Source organism: Phocoena phocoena, chromosome 12 (assembly GCF_963924675.1).
Source record: "Phocoena phocoena chromosome 12, mPhoPho1.1, whole genome shotgun sequence".
Taxonomy (NCBI): Eukaryota; Metazoa; Chordata; class Mammalia; order Artiodactyla; family Phocoenidae; genus Phocoena; species Phocoena phocoena.
The window spans coordinates 80,961,396-80,988,056 of NC_089230.1; the positions used below are offsets into that span (position 1 = coordinate 80,961,396).

The window sequence follows — 26,661 nt, forward strand, 5'->3', positions numbered from 1 at the left end:
CAATGGCAGCAGGACCTGTACCTCCAGGTAGGAGTCTGGAGAAGACCTCTCTGGGAGTCTGACCGGCCCAAGAAGAAACAGCTGAAGGTCCTGACCCCAGAGGTTTCCCAGGAAACGGCTGACCCAGATCCACCCATGGGGAAGGTCAAGCTGACCGCCCCCGGCCATGTGCTCAGAAGTTCCAGTCACCCTTGTCGGATCCCACACTTCTCTGCGAGGAGACACCCAAAGTTTACTAAATGCCTGAGGAAATCGTCCAGTACAAAGAGATCAAGATCAACCCAAAATGAAGCAAAAGAAAACACTGTTACTAACATCTTCACAGAGATAAAGCAAGGTCCTACATCTGTGCGGCAGAAACAGGAAGCTAAAATAGAGGGACACAGTAAACAATCACAACGACAATAAAGGACCTTAGAAATGATAGGTTTGGATGATAAAGTTGGCCAGAACTCCCCCAAAACAGAACAAAAAGACAAAGAGGTAGAAAATGGGAGAAAAAAGAAAGTCAGATGGCCGGTCCCCAAGTCCTGCCTCTAAATAATGAATTTCCATGAGACAACAGAGAAAATGAAGGGAGGAGGTCATTTAAAAAAAAAACACAACAAAACATTCTAGAACAGAAGGTCACAAATTACCAGTTTGAAATGACCCCTTGAGTCCCCACTACAGTAGATAAAACTACATCTGTGCCCAGGAAAATCATTATGAAAATTCAGAACACTGGAGACAAAAGTGGATCCTACAAAGTTCCAAACGTAGGACAGGCAACATCACACCGTTGGTTACGTACAAACATCAGAATGGCTTTGGACTTAACAATCCTGAAAACAAGCACACCAGGGTACAATGCTTTCAAAATTCCAAAGTGACGTGATTTCTGGCCTAAAACTGTATACCAAGCCAACCTATCAGGCAGCATGAAGATGGAAAAAAGCCATTTTCTGCCATGCAAGATCTCCAAAAAAATTTGCTATCCTTGTACTCTTCCTCAGGAGTGTTCTGGAGGACGCACCCCATCAAAATGGGGATGTAAATCAAGGGAGAGGACGACCCGGCGCAGGAGACACGGCTCAGGATGAGGGTGAAGGAAACCCCGGGTGGTCGCCGTGCGCCAGGCGGAGACGCTTCCGTCCATGTAGGACTGGCGTGACCCATGCGCAGGCAGGTTGTTGGAGGTCAGCGATATGCCTTCCATCACAGGGGCTAAATCAAGAAAGACAAAACCATATGCCCCTGTAGGCTGGGAAGGCAATCTAGAACATCAAAAGGAAGCCAGAAGCTGACGTCTGTGCGGCAGGCTTGCTGAGCAGCCGGCCCGGCTGAAAGGAGGGGGGCGTCTCCAAGAAACACCACCACGGAACTGGATCACTGAACTGACACAGCTGACCTTGTGAACAGTTTTACTGACAGATTATTGCAAGATGTGGGAAGAATTATGAAAGCAACAACAGCAAGAAATAGGCATTTATTTACTGCCGTTAAAACAAACAGTAGTAGTACAATATAATACGTATAGGTATAATGTAGATCCTGAATTCTGACTTAGCAAAAAATTACAAAACCTAGACTGGAAGGATGGGAGGGTCTGCAGAAGGTAAACAGTGAAAAAAGAGCTAAATCTTCATTTACTAGAATTTTAAGTTAATAGAAAATGTTCAGAATTGATTCATCAGAAGTTAGCTGTATGCACATACTATTGAAAAAATACGGACATTGGTTAAGTATCAGAAGAAACAACAGAAAAATAGAAATGGTTGCTTCTGGAAAGAAATCCTGGGGGGCAGAGTGCGAGAGCTGAGGCAGGGAAACATCATATTCTGATATCAAGAGTTCATATTATTTCACTTTTTATTTATTATTTTAAATTAAACTTTCAGTTTTGTTAGTTGTAACTACAAATTCAAATTTGTAATTGTGGAAACGTATGCAGTTGCAAGAAATGATACCGAGGTCCTGTGTACCCTTTATTCAGTTTCCCCCAGTGATAATACCTTGCAAAGCTACAGCACAGTGTCACGGCCAGGGTGTTAACACTGATACAGCCCAGATACGGAATGTTTCCATCACCCCCAGGAGTTCCCATGTTGTCCTTTTACAGCCACACTCCTTCCTCCCATCCCCTACCCGCCATGACTCCTGGCAACCACTAATCTCATTTCCATTTCTATAATTTTGTCATTTGGAGAATGTTATATAAATGGAATCATATAGTACGCAACCTTTTCAAATTGGCTTCTTTTCCACTCAGCATAATTCCCTCAAGATTCAGCCAAGCTGTGCATATCAATAGCTTGTTCACCTTTGCTCCTGAATAGCACCCCTGGTACATGCGTACCAGTCTGTCTAATCAATTCACCAACTGAATGACGTCTGGGTTGTTTCCAGTTTCTAGTTATTATGAATAAAAGATGCTAAGAACACTTGTGTACAGGTTTTCTATGAACGAAAATTTTCATTTCTCTGGGATCAATGCCCAAGAATACGATTTCTTAGTCATGCTTAGTTTTATAAGAAACCACCAAACTGTTTTCCCGACTGACTGTATTATTCTACATTCCCACCAGCAACGGATAAGAAATCGTTTCTCTGCATTCTCCCCAGCATTTTGTGTTGTCATTGCTTTTTATTTTGGTTATTCTGATAGGTGTGTAGTGATATCTCCTGTGGTATCAGTTGGCATTTTCCTAATAGCAAATGAACTTAAACATCTTTTCATGTGCTTATTTGACATCTGTGTACCCTCTCCAGTGAAATGTCTGTTTTTATCTTTTGACCACTTTCTAATTCAAATTTTTTTTTTTTAACTCTTGAGTCTTATCTTTGTTGGACATGTGGTTTGCAGACCTTTTCCCTCAGCCTGCAACTTGTCTTTTCATCCTCTTAACAAGGTACTTTGCAGAGCAGATGTTTTAAATTTTCATGAAGTCCACTTTGTCAATTTTCCTTTCATGGATCGTGCTCTTGGTGCTGAATCTAAGAACTTTTTGCTTAGCTCCGGATCCTGAAGATTTTCTCTTACGTTTTTTCTAAAACTTTTATAGCTTTATGTTTTTACATCTATGACACATTTTGTGTTCATCTTTATTATCTGACTTTTAAAACTAGGCAAATGTATTACTTTGGTAAAATACGAATTCTTTGAAAAAAATCTAAAAGGCTCATGAAATAATCCTGACTCCCACTACTTGTGATGCAGTCTGTTTCCTATTCTGTCCTGCCTCATCCCATCTACCCCACACCTCCCACCTTGTGAGTTTGATTTCACGACACTCTACTGTAGATTGAAAAGGACTATAGACAGTCTCTTCTGCCTGGTGCAACCCCCATTTTTACTTCTCTTCATTATTTCTTCTTTTCTAACTTCTCCATCATCAGTTCTCTCTCAGATGTTTAAAAAAATCACCCACTGCTCTTTGGCACGAAAGAGAAAAACTCTTTTTTTGTCCCTTTCACGCCCTTCCCCGCCAGGTGGCACACAGAAATGCGCGTAGTCTGCAGCCCACGTCTCATAAGGGCGGGCAGTGGGTGGGCTCCACGCCAGCTGAGATAAGTTACAGCCTGGGAAAACGAGGGTTACTCTCATCGCTTTCTCTTTGAAGTTTCTAAGTCACCTCAGAAATAGAACACTGTATCCGTATTCTTCACCAAACTACATCCTTGATAACTTCCTAAAATATGATTTATCTCAAATTTCAGTGCAAACGTAGCACACGGCTGATTACTCCCAGGCAGATAAAATATACCACGCACAGTGCCTGCAAACCACGACCACGGGAAACTTGGTTGTTGGAATTCAGTCAAAATGGTAATCTAACCGTGTTTAGCAAACACACTAACCAGCACCCTCGCAATTTGGAAAACCAGATTTTTATTGTTTTTGTTCTCAGGCTTGCTAATTAGCAGCATTCACACTAATGAGGGATCTATTATGTAAGACACTACTGCACTTGAGCACTTTCTCTGAAAGACCAAAGACCCCACTCACGCTGATTGAGTAGATAATTCATGCATTATCAGCATCTTAAATTATGTTAATTATGATGTGAATTTCTCTAAGATTCTCTATGAGGGATTGTCAATTAACCTTACTTACTGGCTAGCAGAAATGCTGGCAAAAATTCATGGATAGTTCCTGACACTTAATTAAAAGGAGTCTTTCTGTTTTGAGTGATGATATGAAGCATTGGAGAGTGTTCAAAAATAACTGACATGGTCTCTATGCTAAAATTGCTGATCACACCATAACAATGCCTAGGAACTGCCTAGTAAAATACTTAAAAAATTATTTTGAATCGCACAGGTTACTATTGATATATTCGCCATCTTTATTCAAAAGGGAACACTGGAGTATGTTTTATACTTCTTTTAAAATTATTGCAACAATAAGGCAATACAGGAGTTTAATTATCTTCTTAAAAACCACTCAAATATCCAGTTTATTGACTATCTCAACATTCAGTGATTCAGCAATAACCACTTTTAATAATATCACACTCTGGGCTTCAGTGATGCATCTCATTTGTGTGGGGGGCTTTTTACAATCCCAAAGCAATTTCTATAAAGAGGTGCAATGAACTGACTCCTGACTAAATAAATATTAAATCATTTATTTGGTCATTATCTGTTAATTACCCATTCGCGATAAGTGTTTTCTAAGCAACTATTATGTGCCATGTACTGTGCTGTCATATAGTAAATCAATGCCTCTCTTCCAGAACAAATGCATTATTTCTGTCATCTTTAATAAAGGCAATGATCCATGATAAAAAATAGTCTGAGATATAATAAGGATAACTTCATTCTTTCTGTGATTATATAAATTATTTACCAGGAAGACCCCTAAAACTCACTCTAAGGAATAAAGAAATAAAGTTTGTGTGAACATATAGCTTTTAAACTTCCATTTACTGTTGACAGAAATTGCCATCAAGTGCTGGAAGAAAGGAAGATGAAAACATGCAAATTAATCAAGCCCAGGACTTTAACTCATTAAAATTAATGCAGAAATTAGCATTAATAAATTAACAAATAATAACAATACATTCAATGTACTGAGTACCTATTCTGTGTCAGGCAAGGATATTACACACATTACATCTCACTAGTGCACAAACAATCCTATTAGGGAGGTTTTACTCCTGCTACTTTATTTCTTTGGCTGCATGGCAAGGCTTGTGGGATCGTAATCCCCTAACCAGGGGTCGAACCCGGGCCCTCAGCAGTGAAAGCGCGGAGTCGAGTCCCAAGCACTGGACCGCCAGGGAATTCCCTCCTGCTACTTTAGGAAGAGAGAAGGAACTCAAGCACAATGAGGTTAGGTCACTGGCCTCCTCCCTAACTACCTTGTGGGGGAAGTGGGATTTGAAACAAGCTCCCTTTGATTCCCAAACTGTGTTTTTAACCACTGTGTTGGATTAATTTAATTTTCATAAAAAATTTCTTGAGGACTCACCATACTGAATTGAAAACAAATACATCAATAGTCACAGCTTTGTGAAAACATTTTTTTTTACTCATAGACACAGAGATCGACTTTTGTAGACTTTCGTAGTTCTGCCGGTAAGGGATCTCAGAGTGTGCGATAAAAGCAAGGCAGGGCTTCCCTGGTGGCGCAGTGGTTGAGAGTCCGCCTGCCGATGCAGGGGACGCGGGTTCGTGCCCCGGTCCGGGAGGATCCCACGTGCCGCGGAGCGGCTGGGCCCGTGAGCCATGGCCGCTGAGCCTGCGCGTCCGGAGCCTGTGCTCCGCATCGGGAGAGGCCACAACAGTGAGAGGCCCGCGTACCGCAAAAACAAACAAACAAACAAACAAACAAACAAAAAAAAAAGCAAGGCAAATTCATAGTCCAGCAGGACTGCCTTTATTAGAACGAACGTTCCGGTAATCCTAGCACAGCCAAGTGATTATAAGAAAGCAAAGGCCAACCACTGAGACAACCGCGGGTCCAGCCTGCCGGCACCACCCCAGCTGGCCTCCTCGTACAGTAAAATAACTGAACCAGGTCAAATTGGAAGAGGCTGATGGATGGCTCCTGCTATTCTAGACTAAGACAGACAGTACGTCACCTTAGGGAGAAACATTCTGAAACATGGCAAAGTGACTTAAAACAACTTACTGAATCTTATCTCCAAAAAGATGAGCTCTGTCTCCTTTGAACCATATTCAGAGACATCTGACCACAGTCAAACAGTCATGATTTGCAGTGGCCCAACAAACTGTAGAATTACAGATCTGCATTATTCATTAAACAATTCTGTTGGGGAGTTCAAAATAGATCTGGTAAACTATTCCCCAACTTTCAATTCTTATTAGGCTAGCAGCGATACTGCCAGGAAATGACAACGTGTTGACATTGGTACCATTTGGGTGAGCTTGGCCAGAGATGGCAACGTTTAAGAGTGGCCTTTCAAAAAATAATGGGAATTACTGATGTGTTACCTTGATGCTTGAAGGGGTGGGAAACAATACTTATAGATTATGTAATGACTAAGGGAGCATGGCTTGAGCAGACAGGCCATATTAATTGGAAAAGAAGATAACAAATCGTTTGACTAACACTACACTTATAGCGGATTTATTCCACATTTCATGCGTTCACTCATTCGTGATGTGATGTATGTGAAAGACATCTGCTAAACAGCATGGTAGGACAAGAAGAGCTTTGGAATCCTGCCTAAGCGCGATTCCAAACCCCAGCTCTGTATTTAGATTGAGCTACGTGGGCAACTTATTTACATTTTCTGGGTCTCAATTTTTTTATCTGCAAAACAGCTGTGTGGGTGTTGAAGGAGCTAACAGATGGAAAATGCCTAGATGATTGGAATAGTATTGCCGATCGCTGGAACAAAGCTGGAGCCGTCCATAGGGGTGAATGGAGGACCGCTGACGCCAGAAATAAGTCTCCTACACTGCTGTTGCAAGAATATTCTTTAACAGTGGACTATCATTACCTACAGAGGAGCTGACAAGTGCTTTGGTGCATAGAAAACTACATCTTTTTATTCAGATCTTTACACTTGCACTCTTCCCAGGAGCAACATGGCTTTTTCTTCAGCTTTTGTCAATCACACCCATTAATGAATGCTTTTTAAAAGGGTTGCAGACAGTAGGTTGCATGCCTCCCCCTGCGTCTTCTGCAGTGATTTTAACGATGGCAGTTGGTGGAAAAGAGCCATGTGGCTGATAGGGTCTTGGTGCACCAGCTGGGTGTCAGGACTGTGCCTCTGAGGTCGGAGAGCCAAGTTCTGGACATTGGTTCACCAGAGACCTCCTGGCTCCACATAATGTCAAACGGTGAAAGCTCTCCCAGAGATCTCCATCTCAACGCTGAGACACAGCTCCACTCAACGACCAGAAAGCTACAGTGCTGGACACCCTATGCCAAACAACTAGCAAGACAGGAACACAACCCCACCCATGAGCAGAGAGGCTGCCTAAAATCATAATAAGATCACAGACACCCCAAACACACCACCAGACGTGGGCCTGCCCACCAGAAAGACAAGATCCAACCTCATCCACCAGAAAGCAGGCACTAGTCCCTTCCACCAGGAAGCCTACACAACCCACTGAACTAATCTTAGCCACTGGGGGCAAACACCAAAAACAACAGGAACTACGAACCTGCAGCCTGCGAAACGGAGACCCCAAACACAGTAAGTTAAGCCAAGTGAGAAGACAGAGAAACACACAGCAGATGAAGGAGCAAGGTAAAAACCCACCAGACCAAACAAGTGAAGAGGAAATAGGCAGTCTACCTGAAAAAGAATTCAGAGTAATGAGAGTAAAGATGATCCAAAACCTTGGAAAGAGAATGGAGAAAATTCAAGAAACGTTTAACAAGGACCTAGAAGAACTAAAGAGCAAACAAACAATGATGAACAACACAATAAATGAAATTAAAAATTCTCTAGAAGGAATCAATAACAGAATAACTGAGGCAGAAGAACGGATAAGTGACCTGGGAGATAAAATAGTGGAAATAACTACTGCAGAGCAGGAAAAAGAAAAAAGAATGAAAAGAATTGAGAACAGTCTCAGAGACCTCTGGGATAACATTAAATGCACCAACATTCAAATTATAGGGGTCCCAGAAGAAGAGAGAAAGAAAGGGACTGAGAAAATATTTGAAGAGATTATAGTTGAAAACTTCCCTAATATGAGAAAGGAAGTAGTTAACCAAGTCCAGGAAGTGCAGAAAGTCCCATACAGGATAAATACAAGGAGAAACACGCCAAGACACATATTAATCAAACTATCAAAAATTAAATACAAAGAAAAATTATTAAAATCAGCAAGAGAAAAAACAACAAATAACATACAAGGGAATCCCCGTAAGGTTAACAGCTGATATTTCAGCAGAAACTCTGCAAACCAGAAGGGAGTGGCAGGACATATTTAACGTGATGAAAGGGAAAAACCTACAACCAAGATTACTCTACCCAGCAAGGATCTCATTCAGAGTCGATGGAGCAATTAAAACCTTTACAGACAAGCAAAAGCTAAGAGAATTCAGTACCACCAAATCAGCTTTACAACAAATGCTAAAGGAACTTCTCTAAGCAGGAAACACAAGAGAAGGAAAAGACCTACAATAACAAACCCAAGACAACTAAGAAAATGGTAATAGGAACACACGTATCAATAACTACCTTAAATGTAAATGCATTAAACGCTCCCACCAAAAGACATAGACTGGCTGATGGATACAAAAACCAGACCCGTATATAGGCTGTCTACAAGAGACCCACTTCAGACCTAGGGACACGTACAGACTGAAAGTGAGGGGATGGAAAAAGATATTCTATGCAAATGAAAATCAAAAGAAAGCTGGAGTAGCAATTCTCGTATTAGACAAAATAGACTTTAAAATAAAGACTATTACAAGAGACAAAGAAGGACACTACATAATGATCGAGGGGTCAATCCAAGAAGAAGATATAACAATTGTAAATATTTATACACCCAACATAGGAGCACCTGAATACATAACACAAATGCTAACAGCCATAAAAGGGGAAAACGACCGTAACACAATCAGTAGGGGACTTTAACACCCCACTTTCACCAATGGACAGATCATCCAAAATGAAAATAAATAAGGAAACACAAGCTTTAAATGATACATTAAACAAAATGGACTTAACTGATATTTATAGGACATTCCATCCAGAAACAACAGAACACACTTTCTTCTCAAGCGCTCATGGAACATTCTCCAGGATAGATCATATCTTGGGTCACAAATCAAGACTTGGCAAATTGAAGAAAATTGAAATCATATCGAGTATCTTTTCTGACCACAACACTATGAGACTAGATATCAATTATAGGAAAAAAATCTGTAAAAAATACAAACACATGGAGGCTAAATAATACACTACTTAATAACCAAGAGATCACTGAAGAAATCAAAGAGGAAATAAAAAAATACCTAGAAACAACTGACAATGAAAACAAGATGATCCAAAACCTGTGGGATACAGTGAAAGCAGTTCTAAGAGGGAAGTTTATAGCAATACAATTTTACCTCAAGAAACAAGAAAACAACTCAAATAAACAACCTAACGTTACACGTAAAGCAATCAGAGAAAGAAGAACAAAAAACCCTCCAAAATTAGCAGAAGGAAAGAAATCATTAAGAACAGATCAGAAATAAATGAAAAAGAAATGAAGGAAACAATAGCAAAGACCAATAAAACTAAAAGCTGGTTCTTTGAGAAGATAAACAAAATTGATAAACCATTAGCCAGACTCATCAAGAAAAAAAAGAAGACTCAAATCAATAGAATTAGAAATGAAAACAGAGAAGTAACAACTGACACTGCAGAAATACAAAGGATCATGAGAGATTACTACAAGCAACTATATGCCAATACAATGGACAACCTGGAAGAAATGGACAAATTCTTAGAAGTGCACAATCTTCCAAGACTGAACCAGAAAGAAGTAGAAAATATAAACAGACAAATCACAAGCACTGAAATTGAAACTGTGATTAAAAATCTTCCAACAGGGCTTCCCTGGTGGCGCAGTGGTTGAGAGTCCGCCTGCCGATGCAGGGGCCACAGGTTCGTGCCCCGGTCCGGGAAGACCCCACATGCCGCGGAGCGGCTGTGCCCATGAGCCATGGCTGCTGAGCCTGTGCGTCCAGAGCCCATGCTCCACAACAGGAGAGCCCACAACAGTGAGAGGCCCGCGTACCGCAAAAAAAAAAAAAAAAAAAAAACTTCCAACAACCAAAAGCTGAGGACCAGATGGCTTCACAGGTGATTTCTATCAAACATTTAGAGAAGAGCTAACACCTATCCTTATCAAACTCTTCCAAAATATAGAAGAGGCAGGAACACTCCCAAACTCATTCTACGAGGCCACAATCACCCTGATACCAAAACCAGATGAAGATGTCACAAAGAAAGAGAACTACAGGCCAATATCACTGACTAACATAGATGCAAAAATCCTCAACAAAAGACTAGCAAACAGAATCCAACAACACATTAAAAGGATCATACACCATGATCAAGTGGGGTTTATCTCAGGAATACAAGGATTCTTCAGTATAAACAAGTCAATCAATGTGATAAACCATAGTAACAAATTGAAGGAGAAAAACCATATGATCAACTCAATAGATGCAGAAAAAGCTTCTGACAAAATACAACACCCATTTATGATAAAAACCCTCCAGAAAGTAGGCATAGAGGGAACTTACCTCAACATAATAGAGGCCATATATGACAAACCCACAGCCAACATCGTTCTCAATGGTGAAAAACTGAAACCATTTTCACTAAGATCAGGAACAAGACAAGGCTGTCCACTCTCACCACTATTATTCAACATAGTTTTGGAAGTTTTAGCCTCAGCAATCGGAGAAGAAAAAGAAATAAAAGCAATACAAATCGGAAAAGAAGAAGTAAAGCTGTCAGTGTTTGCAGATGACATGGTACTATACACAGAGAATCCTAAAGATGGTACCAGAAAACTACTAGAGCTAATCAATGAATTTGGTAATGTAGCATGATACAAAATGAATGCACAGAAATCTCTTGCGTTCCTATACACTAATGATGAAAAATCTGAAAGTGAAATTAAGGAAACACTCTCATTTACCACTGCAACAAAAAGAATAAAATACCTAGGAATAAACCTACCTATGGAGACAGAAGACGTGTATGCAGAAAACTATAAGACACTGATGAAAGAAATTAAAGATGATACAAACAGATGGAGAGGTAAACCATGTTCTTGGATTGGAAGAATCAACACTGTGAAAATGATTATACTACCCAAAGCAATCTACAGATTCAGTGCAATCCCTATCAAACTACCAATGGTATATTTCACAGAACTAGACCAAAACATTTCACAATTTGTATGGAAACACAAAGGACCCCAAATAGCCAAAGCAATCTTGAGAAAGAAAAATGGAGCTGGAGGAATCAGGCTCCTGGACTTCAGAGTACACTACAAAGCTACAGTAACTAAGACAGTATGGTAGTGGCAGAAAAACAGAAATATAGATCAATGGAACAGAATAGAAAGCCCAGAGGTAAACCCATGCACATATGGTCACCTTATTTTTGATAAAAGAGGCAAGAATATACAATGGAGAAAAGACAGCCTCTTCAATAAGTGGTGCTGGGAAAACTGGACAGCTACATGTAAAAGAATGAAATTAGAACACTCCATAACACCGTACACAAAAATAAACTCAACATCACTAATCATTAGAGAAATGCAAGTCAAAACTACAATGAGGTATCACCTCACACCAGTCAGAATGGCCATCATCAGAAAATCTACAAACAATAAATGCTGGAGAGCGTGTGGAGAAAAGCGAACCCTCTCGCACTGTTGGTGGGAATGTAAATTGATACAGCCACTATGGAGAACAGTATTGTGGTTCCTTAAAAAACTAATAATAGAACTACCATATGACCCAGCGATCCCACTACTGGGCATATACCCTGAGAAAACCATAATTCAAAAAGAGTCATTTACCACAATGTTCATTGTAGCTCTATTTACAATAGCCAGGACATGGAAGCAACCTAAGTGCCCATCAACAGATGAATGGATAAGGAAGATGTGGCACATATGTACAATGGAATATTACTCAGCCATAAAATGAAACGAAATTGAGTTATTTGTAGTGAGGTAGATGGACCTAGAGTCTGTCACACAGAGTGAAGTAAGTTAGAAAGAGAAAAACAAATACCGTATGCTAACACATATATATGGAATCTAAAAAAAAAAAAAGTTTATGAAGAGCCTAGGGGTAAGACAGGAATAAAAAAGCAGACATAGAAAATGTAATTGAGGACACAGGGAGGGGGAAGGGTAAGCTGGGATGAAGTGAGAGAGTGGCATGGACTTATATACACTACCAAATGTAAAATAGATAGCTAGTGGGAAGCAGCCTCATAGCACAGGGAGATCAGCTCAGTGCTTTGTGACCACCTAGAGGGGTGTGATAGCGAGGGTGGGAGGGAGACGCTAGAGGGAGGTGATATGGGGATATATGTATATGTATAGCGGATTCACTTTGTTATATAGCAGAAACTAACACACCATTGTAAATCAATTATACTCCAATAAAGATGTTAAAAAAATAAAATAAAATAAAAAAGAAAATGCCTAGACAACTCCTGTCATATATTAGATGCTAACAACGTTGTCTTCCCTCCCTTTCCTTCTGAGGCTCTGGAAGTGAAAGAAACCATGGGAAGAAACACAAAGCGATTATCCATCGACACCGTGTCTGCAGAACCAACTGCACATAATAAGAGTAAGCTAAAGTGGCGGGTGTGGGTTGGGACAGTCGAGTCCCCACTTCACGTTAGGCCATCCCCATGATTTGCTGTAACCCTCAGGATGCAGTGACTGTCACTCTGTGAGCACTTGAGCCGAGGCCTCAGCAGACTTGCAGGTTCCGCTTCTACTCTTTTAACAAAGAACAAGCTTGACTCCATACTGGATCTGCTTCTTTTACTTTAACCTTTGTATTCTACTCCTTTTGCTTCCAGTTAAGAATGCTGCCTCTAGCCTGAAATATACAGAACAACCCATTCTCAAGGCTCTGACCTTTAAGGGTATAACACCGTTTACATTCATATACAGATAACAAAGTTGCAGAACAGAGAATAACATTTGTCTTGTTGGAGGTTTACAGGAACATTGTGACCCAACAGCGGACAGCGGCAAGAGCAAAGGATGCTACACAAAGAAGTTTGCAACAAGTAACCACAGCCCTTCCCTCATCTGGCCTTTGAAGATGCTTTGCTGAAACCCTTCAGGGAGTTCGGGGATTTTTGGGGCCTGAGCCACCTGTTCTTCTTGCTCGGCCCTGCAATAAACCTTTCTCTGCTCCAAACACCGATGTTTCGGTATTGTTTGGCCTCACTGTGCGTCAGGCACACGGACTTGCATTTGGTAACACTCTCTTAGGAACCTACCACCACGAGAATCTGCCCGACCTGCTGGAGTCTGGGAGACTGCACCGAGCGGAGATGGGTTTGCCCAGCAGCTGGTCACAGGTGTACAGGTGAGTCCAGCCAAGGCCCGAAGAACTGCCAACAGAAGTGCAGGCTGAAAAAGGGTTGCTGTTTTAAGCCACTAAATCTGGGGGGAGGGAACAGCTTTGTCTGAACAGGTAACTGATACAAATACAAGACAACGTGAGGTCATGACTTTTTTCAACCAAAACACAAAATCATGGGAACACAGGTTCAGTTTGGGGAAAGCTTACTCACTGGCTCTGACACAGTGATGTAGTACACCAGTTGCTACTGCATAAGATTAATGAAAGATGGAAATCTCTCACCAGGGGGAATTCAGGGTTTCATGTGCAAATGAATCTTTGTGACTAGAGGTACAAGGATTAATTTTCCCCAGGCAATATTCTTCTGAGCTTTCTATATTTTCAGAGTTTAGGAACTGTTGTTATGCATTGTACATGGCAACAGACGAAAGAGATGGCAAGAGAAGAAAAGCTGGGAAAAATCAGACGTTGAAAATAAAAGGAATTTAGAACAATTTGAGCTTCATACTGCAGATAACAGAAAGCAAAGCCTGGGTAACTTGGCTTTTTCCTGGGTCAGCCATTGAAAGGATCCTGGCCTTTTTTTCTTCTTTCTTTCTTTCTTTTTTACCCAGTAGAACACTCCATGAGAGCAATTAAATATAACTTAAAAATTGTGTCCTATTGGTTTCTCTTTGTGGAACAGAGAACTAAGTGTGCCTTTGAAGGAAAGAGCTTGAAATATATGAATGAAAAATCACCATGCAGCTGAAAAGTGCTCCCCTTATATAGGGGCTAAATTCTGTGATCTGTGTAATAGCTGACTTTGTGCTTATTTCGTGGAAAGTGTGAAGGCTGCAGAGTGAGGAAGATGCGTCCCCACTCCCCAGGGCCAATCAACACGGTCACTGGGGTGGGGCTGGTGGTAAAGCTTACAGACAAATGGGTCATGTCTACTCACCTGGCCCCTCTAGTGCCAGAAAAATGCTGGCCCTGGGCAGTCCCCCCACATTCGGTGACTTGAATGGAACCCACCAGTTGAAGGGAATTCATCGTCCTGTGAAGGCTCCACTCTGGAGAGCTCACGTGCGCACACACACATGTACACGCACACGCACAGGCACACACGTCAGGGTAGGCGGGGCACAGAGGACACACTTCTCAGGAGATTCAGGGCTGCAGCCGACAGTGGAAGGGAGGAGGAAGGGTGGGGCTCATGAGAGGTAAGAGGCCACGCAAAGCACTTTTCTCTGCATCCGAGGAAGTGAGGGCAGGTCAGAGCAGCATCCCTCAGCCAGTCCTCCCCTCGTCCTCTGCTTTTCAGGGGGCATAAGAGGTGACGGTTGAGGAGGAGCCAGAAGAACAGTTGCAGAACGTGGGGTGAGCAGATCTCTCTGGGGCTGTCTGGCTTGACTTCCTCGGGGGCTGGAGCCCCTGAGTGTTGATGATCCAGGTTTGGGGTGAAGGCATCCAGGGATGGGCTCTTCCATTGATGCGGGGTCTCTCATGGCTAGACTGTCCTGATACTGAGCTAAAAGCTGGTATTCACACTGGGTTCTCGTGCTGCTCTTCGAAGTGACCAAGAACATCCCTTCAACCTCTTGAAGCAGCTAAAGGTGGGCCACACATTATAACAGAAAGAACTCTGGGGTGGAGGTCAGCACACTTTGGTTTTGATCCTGACTAGCTGGCTTCCTGCTTCCTTACGTTCTTTTATTTCTTGTTACACTAATCAAATGCTCCATATGACTTTTGAAAGGCTGCACTAAGATTGGAACACAAAAGTCTAGCTGTCCCCAAGGCTGACCAGGATGTGCTGGGGTTTTCCTGAAATATAATATGTAGGATTCTGGATGTGACATGGTTAGACTGGAGACCCCAAGCCCAAATGCCTCTAGAGGGAGGCAGGTAATGGAGACAATTGAAAGGGATGGGAAGCTGGTGGTTGGGGTTCCTGGAAAGACAAGAGGCAGTGGTGGAAACCTGTCACTTAAAAGACCTGCCAGTGCAACGGCATCCGTGTAGCTAGCCATTGAGATGGTCCCCAGTGAGTCCACTTCCAGGTACCCACCGCTCTGTGCAGTCCCCTTTACATTGTCCCAGGGTTGGTCTGTGTGACCCTGAGGTGGAGGAGGTGATGAGATGTTAGGCTATAAAGGACTGCAGCAGAGGTAGAGAAAAGGACATGACCTCACCTCTTATGAAAACACCAAAATCACAACCAACTGCTGGACAGCCATCACCAAGAAAACTGCTGGAACATACTAAAAGAGATATCCTACATCCAATGACAAAGAAGAAGCCACAACGAGACAGTAGGAGGGGCGCAATCACAGTAAAATCAAATCCCATATCCTCTGGGTGGGCAACCCACAAACTGGAAAGTAATTATACCACAGAAGTTCTCCCACAAGAGTGAAAGTTCTGAGCCCCTAGCCTGGGGGCCTGGCAATGGGAGGAGGAACCCCCAGAGAATCTGGGTTTGAAGGCCAGGACTGGGGGAATCAGGAACTCCACCCTTAGAGGGTACATACAAGGTCTCGTGTGCACCAGGACCCAGGGAAAAAAAGTGGTGATCTCATGAGGGCCTGGGAAAGACCTACCTATTGGTATTAGAGGGTCTCCTGCAGAGGCTGGGGGCAGCTGTGGCTCACTGTGGGGACAAAGACACTGGCAGCAGCAATTCTGGGAAGTACTCACTGGCATGAGCCCTCCTGGAAGCCACCTTTTCTCCCCAAGACCCGGCCCCACCCAACAGCCTGTAGGCTCCAGTGCTGGGACGTCTTGGGCCAAACAACCAACAGGGCAGGAACACAGCCCCAGCCAACAGCAGACGGGCTGTTTAAAGTCTTCCTGAGCCCACAGCAACCTGCTAAACAAACCCCTTGACACGGCCCTGCCTGCCAGAGGGGCAAGACCCAGCTCCAACCACAGTGGGCAGAAGCCAGTCCCTCCCACCAGGAAGCCTGCACAAGCCTCTTAGACAGCCTCACTCACCAGGGAGCAGACAGCAGAAGGAAGAAGAACTATAGCCCTGCAGCCCATGGAAGGGAAACTGCAATCACAGAAAGTTAGCCAAAATGAGATGGCAGAGGAATATTTCCCAGATGAAGGAACAAGATAAAACCCCAGAAGAACAATTAAGTGGATATAGGCAATCTTCCCAAAAAAGAATTCACAGTAATGATGGTAGAGATGATCATGGTCTTGGAAAAAGAAGGGAGGCACAGATCGAGAAGATACAAGAAATGTTTCACAAAGACCTAGAAGAACTAAAGAACAAACAAACAGAGATAAATAATACAATAACTTAAATGAAAAATACATGAGAAGGAATCAATAGCACAGTAACTGAGGTAGACGAATGCATAAGTGAGCTGGAAGACAGAATGGTGGAAATCATTTGCCATGGAACAGGGCAAAGAAAAAAGAATGAAAAGAAATGAGGTCCAAGGGACCTCTGGGACAACATTAAATGCACCAACACTTGCATTATAGGGGCCCCAGAGGGAGAAGAGAGAGAGAAAGGACCTGAGAAAATATTTGAAGAGATAATAGGTGAAAACTTCCCTAACATGGGAAAGGAAGTAGTCACCCAAGTCCAGGAAGTGCAGAGAGTCCCAGGCAGGATAAACCGAAGGAAGAACACACTGAGACACATAGTAATCAAACTGACAAAAATTAAAGACAAAATAAAAATACTAAGAGCAACAAGGGAAAAGCAACAAATAACATACAAGGGAACTCCCGTAAGGTTATCAGCTGATTTCTCAGCAGAAACTCTGCAGGCCAGAAGGGAGTGGCAGGATATATTTAAAGTGATGAAAGGGAAAAACCTACAACCAAGATTACTCTACCCAGCAAGGATCTCATTCAGATTCGATGGAGAAATCAAAAGCAAAGACAAGCAAAAGCTAAGAGAATTCAGCATCACCGAACCAGCTTTGCAACAAATGGTAAAGAAACTTCTCTAGGCAGAAAATAAAAGGTCACAACTAGAAACAAGAAAATTACAAATGGAAATGCTCACTGGTAAAGGCAAACATACAATAAAGGTAGGAAATCATCCACACACAAATATGATATCAAAACCAGCAATCATGAGAAGAGGGAAGTACAAATGCAGGATATTGGAAATGTATTTGAAATTAAAAGACCAGCAACTCAAAACAACCTTGTTTATATATAGACTGCTATACCAAAACCTCATGGTGACCGCAAACCAAAAATCTACGATAGATACATACACACAGAAAGAAAAAGCAATCCAAATACCATTCTAAAGTTAGTCAGCAAATCACAAGAGAAGGGAACAAAAGAGGAATGGAAGAAAAAAGACCTACAAAAACAAATCCAAAACAATTAACAAAATAGCAATAAGAACATACATATTGATAATTACCTTAAATGTAAATGGATTAAATACCCCAACCAAAAGATGTAGACTGGCTGAATGGATACAAAAACAAGACCCATATATATGCTGTCTACAAGAGAACCACTTCAGATCTAGAGACACACGCAGACTGAAAGTGAGGGGATGGAAAAAGGTATTCCATGCAAATGGAAATCAAAAGAAAGCTGGAGTAGCAATACTCATATCAGGCAAAGTAGACTTTAAAGACTGCCACAGAGACAAAGAAGGATACTACATAATGATCAAGGGATCAATCCAAGAAGAAGATATAACAAGTTTAAATATATATGCACCCAGCGTAGGAGCACCTCAATACATAAGGCAAATACTAACAGCCATGAAAGGGGAAATCGACAGTAACACAATAACAGTGGGGGACTTTAACACCCCATTTACACCAATGGACAGATCATCCAGACAGAAAATCAACAAGGAAACACAGGCCTTAAATGACCCATTAGACCAGATGGACTTAATTGATATTTATAGAGCATTCCATCTAAAAGCGGAATCCACATTCTTCTCAAGTGCACATGGAACATTCTCCAGGATGGATCACATGCTAGGTCACAAAGTGAGCCTCAGTAAATTTAAGAAAACAAGTCACATCAAGCATTTTTTCTGACCACAACACTATGAGATGAGAAATCAGCTACAAGAAAAAAACTGTAAAAAACACAGACACGTGGAGGCTAAACAATATGCCGCTAAACAGCCAATGGATTGCTGATGAAAACAAAGAAGAAGTCAAAACCACCTAGAGAGAAACGAAAATGAAAGCACGGTGATCCAAGACCTACGGGACACAGCAGAAACAGTTCTAAGCGGGAAGTTTACAGCAAACAATCTTACCTCAGGAAAGAAGAAAAATCTCAAATAAACGACCTAACCCTACACCTAAAGCAACTAGAGGAACAGGAACAAAACCCCAAGTTAGTAGAAGGAAAGAAATCATAAAGATCAGAGCAGAAATAGATGAAACAGAGATGAAGCAAACAATAGAAAAGATCAACGAAACTAAAAGCTGGTTCTTTGAAAAGACGGCAGCCTCTGTCTTGGGTACTCTCTCCCTCTCTTGAGCGTGTACTGTCTCTGCGGCTGAACCTCACGAGGACGTCCAGGCAACGAATGAAGGGGCCGATGTGAGGAGGGAATGAGACCTGCCAGCAAGTGCTGCAGTGAGCTGAGAATGGACCCCAACCCCCTACCCTCCCCGCTGAGCCTTGAGATGACATTGGGCCCAGCGAGAGCCTGACTCTGAGCCAGAATCACCCAGCCAAATCACTGCAGGACTCCTGACCTCCTCAGAGACTGTGAGAGTGTAAGTGTCCATTAAGTAACAGATAATGAATACAGCATTCTAATTCATCTTAAAGCACCCACGTACACATGCACACACACTTTGCTGTGCTGGAGAAACAAAATTCAGAGCTCCAATTTACACAACCCTGCAATTCTCAATAAAACCTGGATCCGCAGAAGGTGGAAAGACATGGCGTAAGGTTGTACTCAGAGGTCACCTGGCATCTTAGATTCTGCCAGAAGAAAGGAGGTAGAATCCATTCAAAACTCAGATCTAAAGCAGGGAGCTATTTTTTCCCTACCACGAGAAACCAAACATAATTTTCCCTATCACTGTAGGGTGACAACAAACATTGGGGAAGAACCTAGAGAAATCTGGACAGAAATCTTGTTCTGTGATACAGAGTACTTGGATTAGAATAGAAAGCCACGGCAATCTCCAGTTCAATCAAAATAGAAACGCATTTTCCCAGTAATTAAAAACGAGGAACAGGCATTTCACGAAAAGTATTGGAAAAAGCAATCATTTACCGGAAATACGATAAATACTTAGTCTCTTAGAGTCTATAACCAGAGATTGAAAGGTCTCTTCTCCCCAACCCCCCATAGGGATAAGAACCCTGGGACACAAGAGCAGATGCTGGGGGACAGGGAGGGTGCAGGACACCCAGGAGAGGAGCAGGACCCATCCCTGGCTGAATAAATGGGGAACCCAGACAACTAAGGAGAAAAGAAACCCGTGGACAGGAATTGAGGTGATTCCTCCAGGTAATGCTTTTCACCAGTTACCTTGGTGAGGGATGGAAAGTGTGCTTCAGATTCCTACTAAATACCCTCCAGGCTTTTGCACAGAATCATGCCAACAGTTAAGTTGGGCATAGACTGGACTTTTAATTTCCAGACTTTCGACCCAGTCATTCTCAGGAAATCCTTTTGTTCTGGTGTGAAAGAAAACCCTCAGGCTTTGTTCCAGGTGGAGCTCAGAGGAGTGGGTGAGCTCCCCAGTCAGGGGTCCCTTCCAGGGTCCAGCTGAAGCCCTGAGGGAACACAGCCTTCACAAGAACTAAATCTGTCAACACGACGCAGAGTCATCATCAGGTAATTTCATAAAGTGCCAGGAGGTAACATGTATTGTGGAAAACGCTAATCAGAGTCTGGTTGAAGCTGGATCAACAGTGCAGGAAGTCAGGAAAAACGGTAAGTGCAGTGCTGTGCTTGGCATTTTGTGGAAACACCAAAAATGTCAACTGGAGAGACTGAAAAAAAACACAAGGGAAGCAGATGCCATTGGAAAAGAAGCGCAGAAGAGGCCCAGCACCAGATGAAAGGGCCGTGTGTGCGGCTGGGTGAAATATGAAATGCTGGTAGCTTGTGATTTATGCTGCTTGGAGGAGGATACCCCGTTGTGGGTACGGGAGTCTGTTAGTTGAGGCTGGTTGCAAAACCACTGCACTAAAATGCTTCCCTTTTGCCAGTGTTCCCGTTGATCTACTGACAATCTCAAACAAGATGTTTACGAGACGGTGGGCTGGGGACCCAGAGGACAGAGGTTAAAGAAGAGAGGAAGGGGATGGACGTTCTACCTTCTAGAGGAGTTGAGGGTTCCGGCATCCTGGGCTGTGCATTTCTTCTCTTTTGCTCATTTCAGGTGAGACCCAGTCGGCTGTCATTCACCCAAAGGGAAGACGGGGTACCAGGCAAGCAGCCTGAGGCATGGGGTGTCTGGGGCTGTGAGGAGGTGCTGAGGAAGGCGGCTGCCCCAGTTTTCCCCTGGTGGCCGTGGTGATAGGAAGCCCACAATCTGGGCCGACTGCATGTGAGGACAGATTGTATTATCTCAATCCGAATTCATTTATTTTTCCCTAGGTTTTCCTTTACCCGCTTTGTCCTTTTTAAATACAAGGAGTTAGGCCGGTCTGCGGTCACGGTCTCATGGAGATTTGGTGATGAAAGAAAGGAGGAAAAAAATAAAAGATAATGATAAACAAGAAATAAACCAAAAAACATGTCTCAATCTGGCTTTCAGACGCTCAGAGGAACAGAAATGACGTGTGGACAGAATACTGGGGAGGAAGCATGTTTAAGAGCATTCTTCCCCGCCACCTTCACGACGAAGCAGGGAAGATTTCTTGGCTGTGTCAGACACCACTGGAGGTTTTCTCCCAAGAGCTGATCCCCAAACAGAAACCCTCACATCTCTCCAGTCACACCCCCTGCCCCGTCCCCTGACATACTCGCCGTGGAGGAGTCTGGCCGCAGGCCAGGTGCTGGATGCCGACTGGCAACTCCAGCGCCTGCTCTCCTCACCAGTGGTCATTTCAGGCGTGAGACCCAGTTTTGCTATGTAAGACGTGAGTGGACCGTTTTCCTCACAACCTAGGGTGGTCCCCCCTTTGCCTCTCAAAGCGCTGTGTGTGGGGAAGATGCTCGTAGCCATCCGGCTGCCAGCCTGGAGGAAGCAGCACACAGACCACAGCTGGGCAGAATGGAAGGAGAGAGCCGAGAGCAGGGGAGCCAGGGCGCCTGCCTCCTGGCTGGGAGCCGTCCTGCCTCTGACCTTCTCTTCACGAAGTGCTGATGATACTTTTCACTACTGGTTAAGGTAGTGGAGCCTGCTTCTCTTGTGCCCCGCAGCCAAAGTCACCCTAGCGGGTACCCTGGCTGGAGGAGAAAGGCAAAGGAGAGAAGTGAAGAGAGAAGAGCTCCTTGCAGTGCCTGGAACAAGGGAACGGGCCTCAGGGACCCCCATGATCTTGAGGCATTTCGCCTCTTTACCCCCCAGCCTCTGCTCGGGGACCCCTGCACCCAAGGCTGCTAGTCTTTATCATGAACTAGAGCAGCCAGCACGAGCCCTGAGGGCTTCCCACAAGAACTGATGCGTTTCCTTGAGCAGCAACCATGTTACACATGTTAAGACATGCACGTTACATGCAGTATTCGAGACGGATTTTTTTTTTTTCACGCTCTACAGGGTAGAGCCACCTCCAGCTACTGCCTTATCTCTGTCGAGATTTTCGTGCTCTTTGATGCAACTCTGAAAGGCATTCCCAGTACAGCAGGGTCCGTCACGACAGCCTCTTCGATAGCAACCTAACTAGTCACCAGAAACCTCGGCTTGCCCCTAGCTCTCCCTAATTTCATCCTTTGGGCTCTGCTGCCCGGCATTCCTTGGACTTGCTTCCGCCACGTTCCATGTGCTCGTCTGTGCTGACGGCTGTCCATCTCATGATACCACCTTCTGTATGTGGAAACAGACCTCAGATGGCCTCACGGTTTGCCTCCCTACTTGGGTGACACGCAGGCCAGGTGGCTGTGATCCTGAGCCTCTGCCGGGTGCTTGATCGACACAGAGACGGGTCATCTAAAGGCCGTTTCCCAATTTGCCGAATCTTCCACTCTCTTTTTTTTTTTGCGTCACGCGGGCCTCTCACTGTTGTGGCCTCTCCCACTGTGGAGCACAGGCTCCAGACGCGCAGGCTCAGTGGCCATGGCTCACGGGCCCAGCCACTCTGCGGCATGCGGGATCCTCCCGGACCGGGGCACGAACCCGTGTCCCCTGCATTGGCAGGCGGACTCTCAACCACTGTGCCACCAGGGAAGCCCCGAATCTTCCACTCTTTGAAGACAATGCACTTCAGAGGTTTGGCAGCTGAGGTTGGGAGAAGGAGGGGTGGGCCAGTGGCAAAGTCGAATGGTTTCTAAGGGAGGGGGATCTGGCCAACTGAAGATGGAAGAGCAACAGTGCGAAAAAGGAGAAATGAAAGATGCTTAAAGGGAAACCGATACGACATCTGAGGGTGCAGCTTTGAACGTGTCCTCCAGGAGGGCTGGGAAATCAGATGGTCTGGGTGTGCACCAAGGCTGCCCTGCTCACGGCTCTTAGGTCTGGGCAGCTCTCAGCTCCCTCATTCACAAGATGGGGATCACGACTTGCCTCCCTCATAGGGTTATTGGAAGAATTAAATGAAATCATCAAAGTAAAGCATTCAGAACAGTGCCAGCCAATAAATGTTACTTTCATCATTATTATTCTTGTATATTAAAATACAAATATTTTTAAGCCACCTAATTTATTTTTATTTTACTTTTAAAATGAAAATTGTACATATTTAAAGTGTACACCATGATGGCTTGATATACATATACATATAGTGAAATGAAATTGTGGTATAAATTATACAATGGAGTATTACTCATCCTTGAAAAAGAAAGATATCCTGCCATTTGCAACAAGATGGATGAACGTGGAGGCCATTATGCCAACTGAAATAAGCCAGACACAGAAGGACACAAAATGCATGATCAGACCCTCATTACATATGGAATCTAAAAAAGTCATATCCTACCTAAATTCTGAGATTGTATGAAGAGGCTTAAATACTATTGATTGACTAGTGGAACATTTCTATCTCTTATTATTAGATTTATAAACTAAAACTACTATTCATATCATATTGGTCAAAATCAGTTTGCTATTGGCAGGCAACACCACCCTAGTCCCTTACAGTTTACTTTCTTCCTTTTGCTCTTTGTAAATTTCTGGTGACAACATCTGTCTGTTACTTTCCACTTCTCTGGTACACATGGATGCGAAATTTAAAATTGTGTCCCTTTAAAACGTAACATGTAAATTTCATCAAAAATGATAGCAAATAAAAACAACATGTAATACTTAATAACCTTTTGTAAGAGTCATTAAATTATAACAATAATACCATCTGTAGTAAAGGCTATCAGATTTGGGAAGAATCATTAAAATTTACAGATTAACCTTGAATTTCTTTTGTTTTCCTATTATGGTGTCTTTTAGTTAACAGGCTCATTATTTTCCAAATGTAAGTTAGTTATTAACCTCAAGGCCAGTCTGAATTTCTATTTTTCTTTCCGCTATTCATCCACTCTCCCTGAGCTGTTAATGGGCATTGAAATGCCTAAAATACATAAAGGGAAAACAGAAGTGGAAAAAAAAGAGCCCCAGAAGCGAATGAGCAAATAGATCCAGAATAATTGGGAGTTGGATGCAGTATTATATTTTCTATGGGTAATAAGTGGATTTTAGAAATACTTAAAACACATAGAGGCACTATATATCAAAATGTATAAATTGAAATCTACATTTATTTGATAGCTACTTCAGTTTTTTTTCCTATAAAAAGTGAATTTCTGTTTTCCCAACATCTAACCATGAGGTAAATCAGAGGTCAAGGTTCTGGGCTACTGTACGGAGCAAGGAGTCAGGAGTCATGGTCTCTTGCGGGTGGGCGGCCAACAAAGCTACTTCAACAGGACAGCAGTCGGCCTCCTGTCACTTGGGGGACTCAGAACCAAAATTCAGACAGGTATCAACCAGGGAAAGCAATTCCCTCCTAACCAAAGAGAACTGCACGTGTACGAGATGATGTAGAAAATGCACGGTAGGAGACCTTTCCAGTTTGTGGTTTGGAAGAGAACAGGACTTCTGTTTCTATTTGTCTGACCTCTGAGACATCTTTGCAGTAACTGAAGAGAGTGTGATGGATAGTGCTGACTGTAGGAGTCTTTGAAAAATGCTTCCCCTCTGGCCAAACATACAAGTAGAATTCATTTTCCATATTCAGAATCTGGATTCTCTGACTTTTATATTTAGATGGGCTCAGCCAACCGTAAGGACCTCACAGCACGGAAGCGATGCTTTCTGAAGCCCACGTTGGAAGGGTAAGGACCCGCTGTGGCAATACATGCGTTTCCAGTGCGTGTGGACCCAGGGCGAGGGTTGGAGCTGTGTGCACCCCTGGGGATGCTGTGCTGTGAGTTTGCAGGGGCTCCGGTATGGGCTGAATGGCATCCCGACAAATTCCATGTGCTGAAGTCCCGGCCCGCAGTCCCTGAGAATTCAGAGACAGGGTCTTGAAAGAGATAATGAAGTTAAAATGAGGTCATCTGAGTGGGTTCTAATCCAATATGACTGGTGTCCTTATAAGAGGAGGAAATCTGGACACAGACATGCACAGAGGGAAGAAGTGGAGACACAGGGAGAAGGTGGCCGTCTGCGACCCAAGGAGATCTCAGACTTGTAGCCTCTGGAACCGTGAGAAAATAAGTTTCCGTTGTTTAAGCCACCCAGTCTGTGGTACTTTGTTACGGCAGCCCCGGAGCCTAATACAGTTCTATTCGTAGTAGGAGCTGTCAAACCTCATCAGACAGTCCACGTCTACCCCCGGTGAAGGCTAGTCCCCGGCACCGAGACCAGGAGGAACGCCACCTAAGGAGAGGGGTTTGGCGGCCACCAGTTAGACCAAGGGCCCCCAGAGTGAGGGAGAGGAAAAGGGCAGTGTCTGAGAGGAGGACCTGATTTTTTAATAGAAAATCCTCTTCTGCATTTTTATCACAAAAGCTTTACATGTTCATTGTAGAAATAATAGGAAATACAGATGAACAACATGAAGAAACAAAATATAACTCTGATCTTACCTCTTGGAGGTAACTGTTCATTCATTGTTATAAACCTTTCCAGAACTTTTACTATAAATATATGAATTTACACACACATCCACACACAGCCAAGATGGAATAATTTACTTTTTGTGGTCCTTTATCTATTTCAATAATTTTAGACTTATAGCATCTTTTCTAACGTCTGCTACTTCATTATATCGACTGACTGTATCCTAGAAATGGAATTGGTGGGTGGGAGGCGTCCAAGCTTAGGCAGATGTAAAGGCCTCTTGATATCTGTTGCCAACTTGCCTTCCAGAAATCATGTGTCCATTTATATCTGGCAAGTCTATTTTGAGTGCTACACAAGCCTTGTAACTGCTAACTCTTGACTCAGCTGTTCATGGGCTTTCAGCCAACTCCTAGGGAGGAGAGTGCGGAGACCAGAGGACACTGAGATCTGTGCCGCCAGTGACTCGGGACACTGGGGGCTTGGTGTAAGGCCGGGAGGGGTGTCCGGTGCTGGGGGGAGCACTTCCCACCTTAGCACAGCGGCAGGAGGAAGGCACCTGGCGGGTCAAGTGCACAGCCCAGATGGCAGCTGCGAGCTCCGCCAGGAGGGCCTGTGCTGGGTCAGCCGCTGGGCGCTGCTGGGAGAGCCCGATGTTCCCGGGTGTGAAGGGTGGGAAGTGTGAGGAGGGAACTCCGGGGGCGTCCCTGAGAGTGGGGGGCGGCCCCACGAGCTCTGAATGGGCTGGGTGGGCCGGGGGCCGAGGGAGCCTGAGGTCACTGTGGGCCCGGGTTGTTAATTTTATCCCGCTGCCTGGGAGAATGCAGGTTCTGCTCGGGAGTGCGCACAGCGGGGCTGACGGCCTTTGCGGGCTTTTCCGTGTTAATGGAAGATGCGATTTGACTTTGGTTCTTTGCCCAGGATAAGAGATCCTGGGGGGCGTTCTTAAAAGGAAAGCCAAGCTAATCTTAAATGAAAAACAAAATGTTT

General features: G+C 43.6%; 1 protein-coding gene across 1 annotated transcript in view; it reads right to left on the reverse strand.

Annotated features, from left to right (window-relative positions):
- KCNQ5 (potassium voltage-gated channel subfamily Q member 5) overlaps positions 1 to 26,661 on the reverse strand; it is a 575,985-nt gene that overhangs the window by 30,755 nt on the left and 518,569 nt on the right. The window lies entirely within an intron of this gene.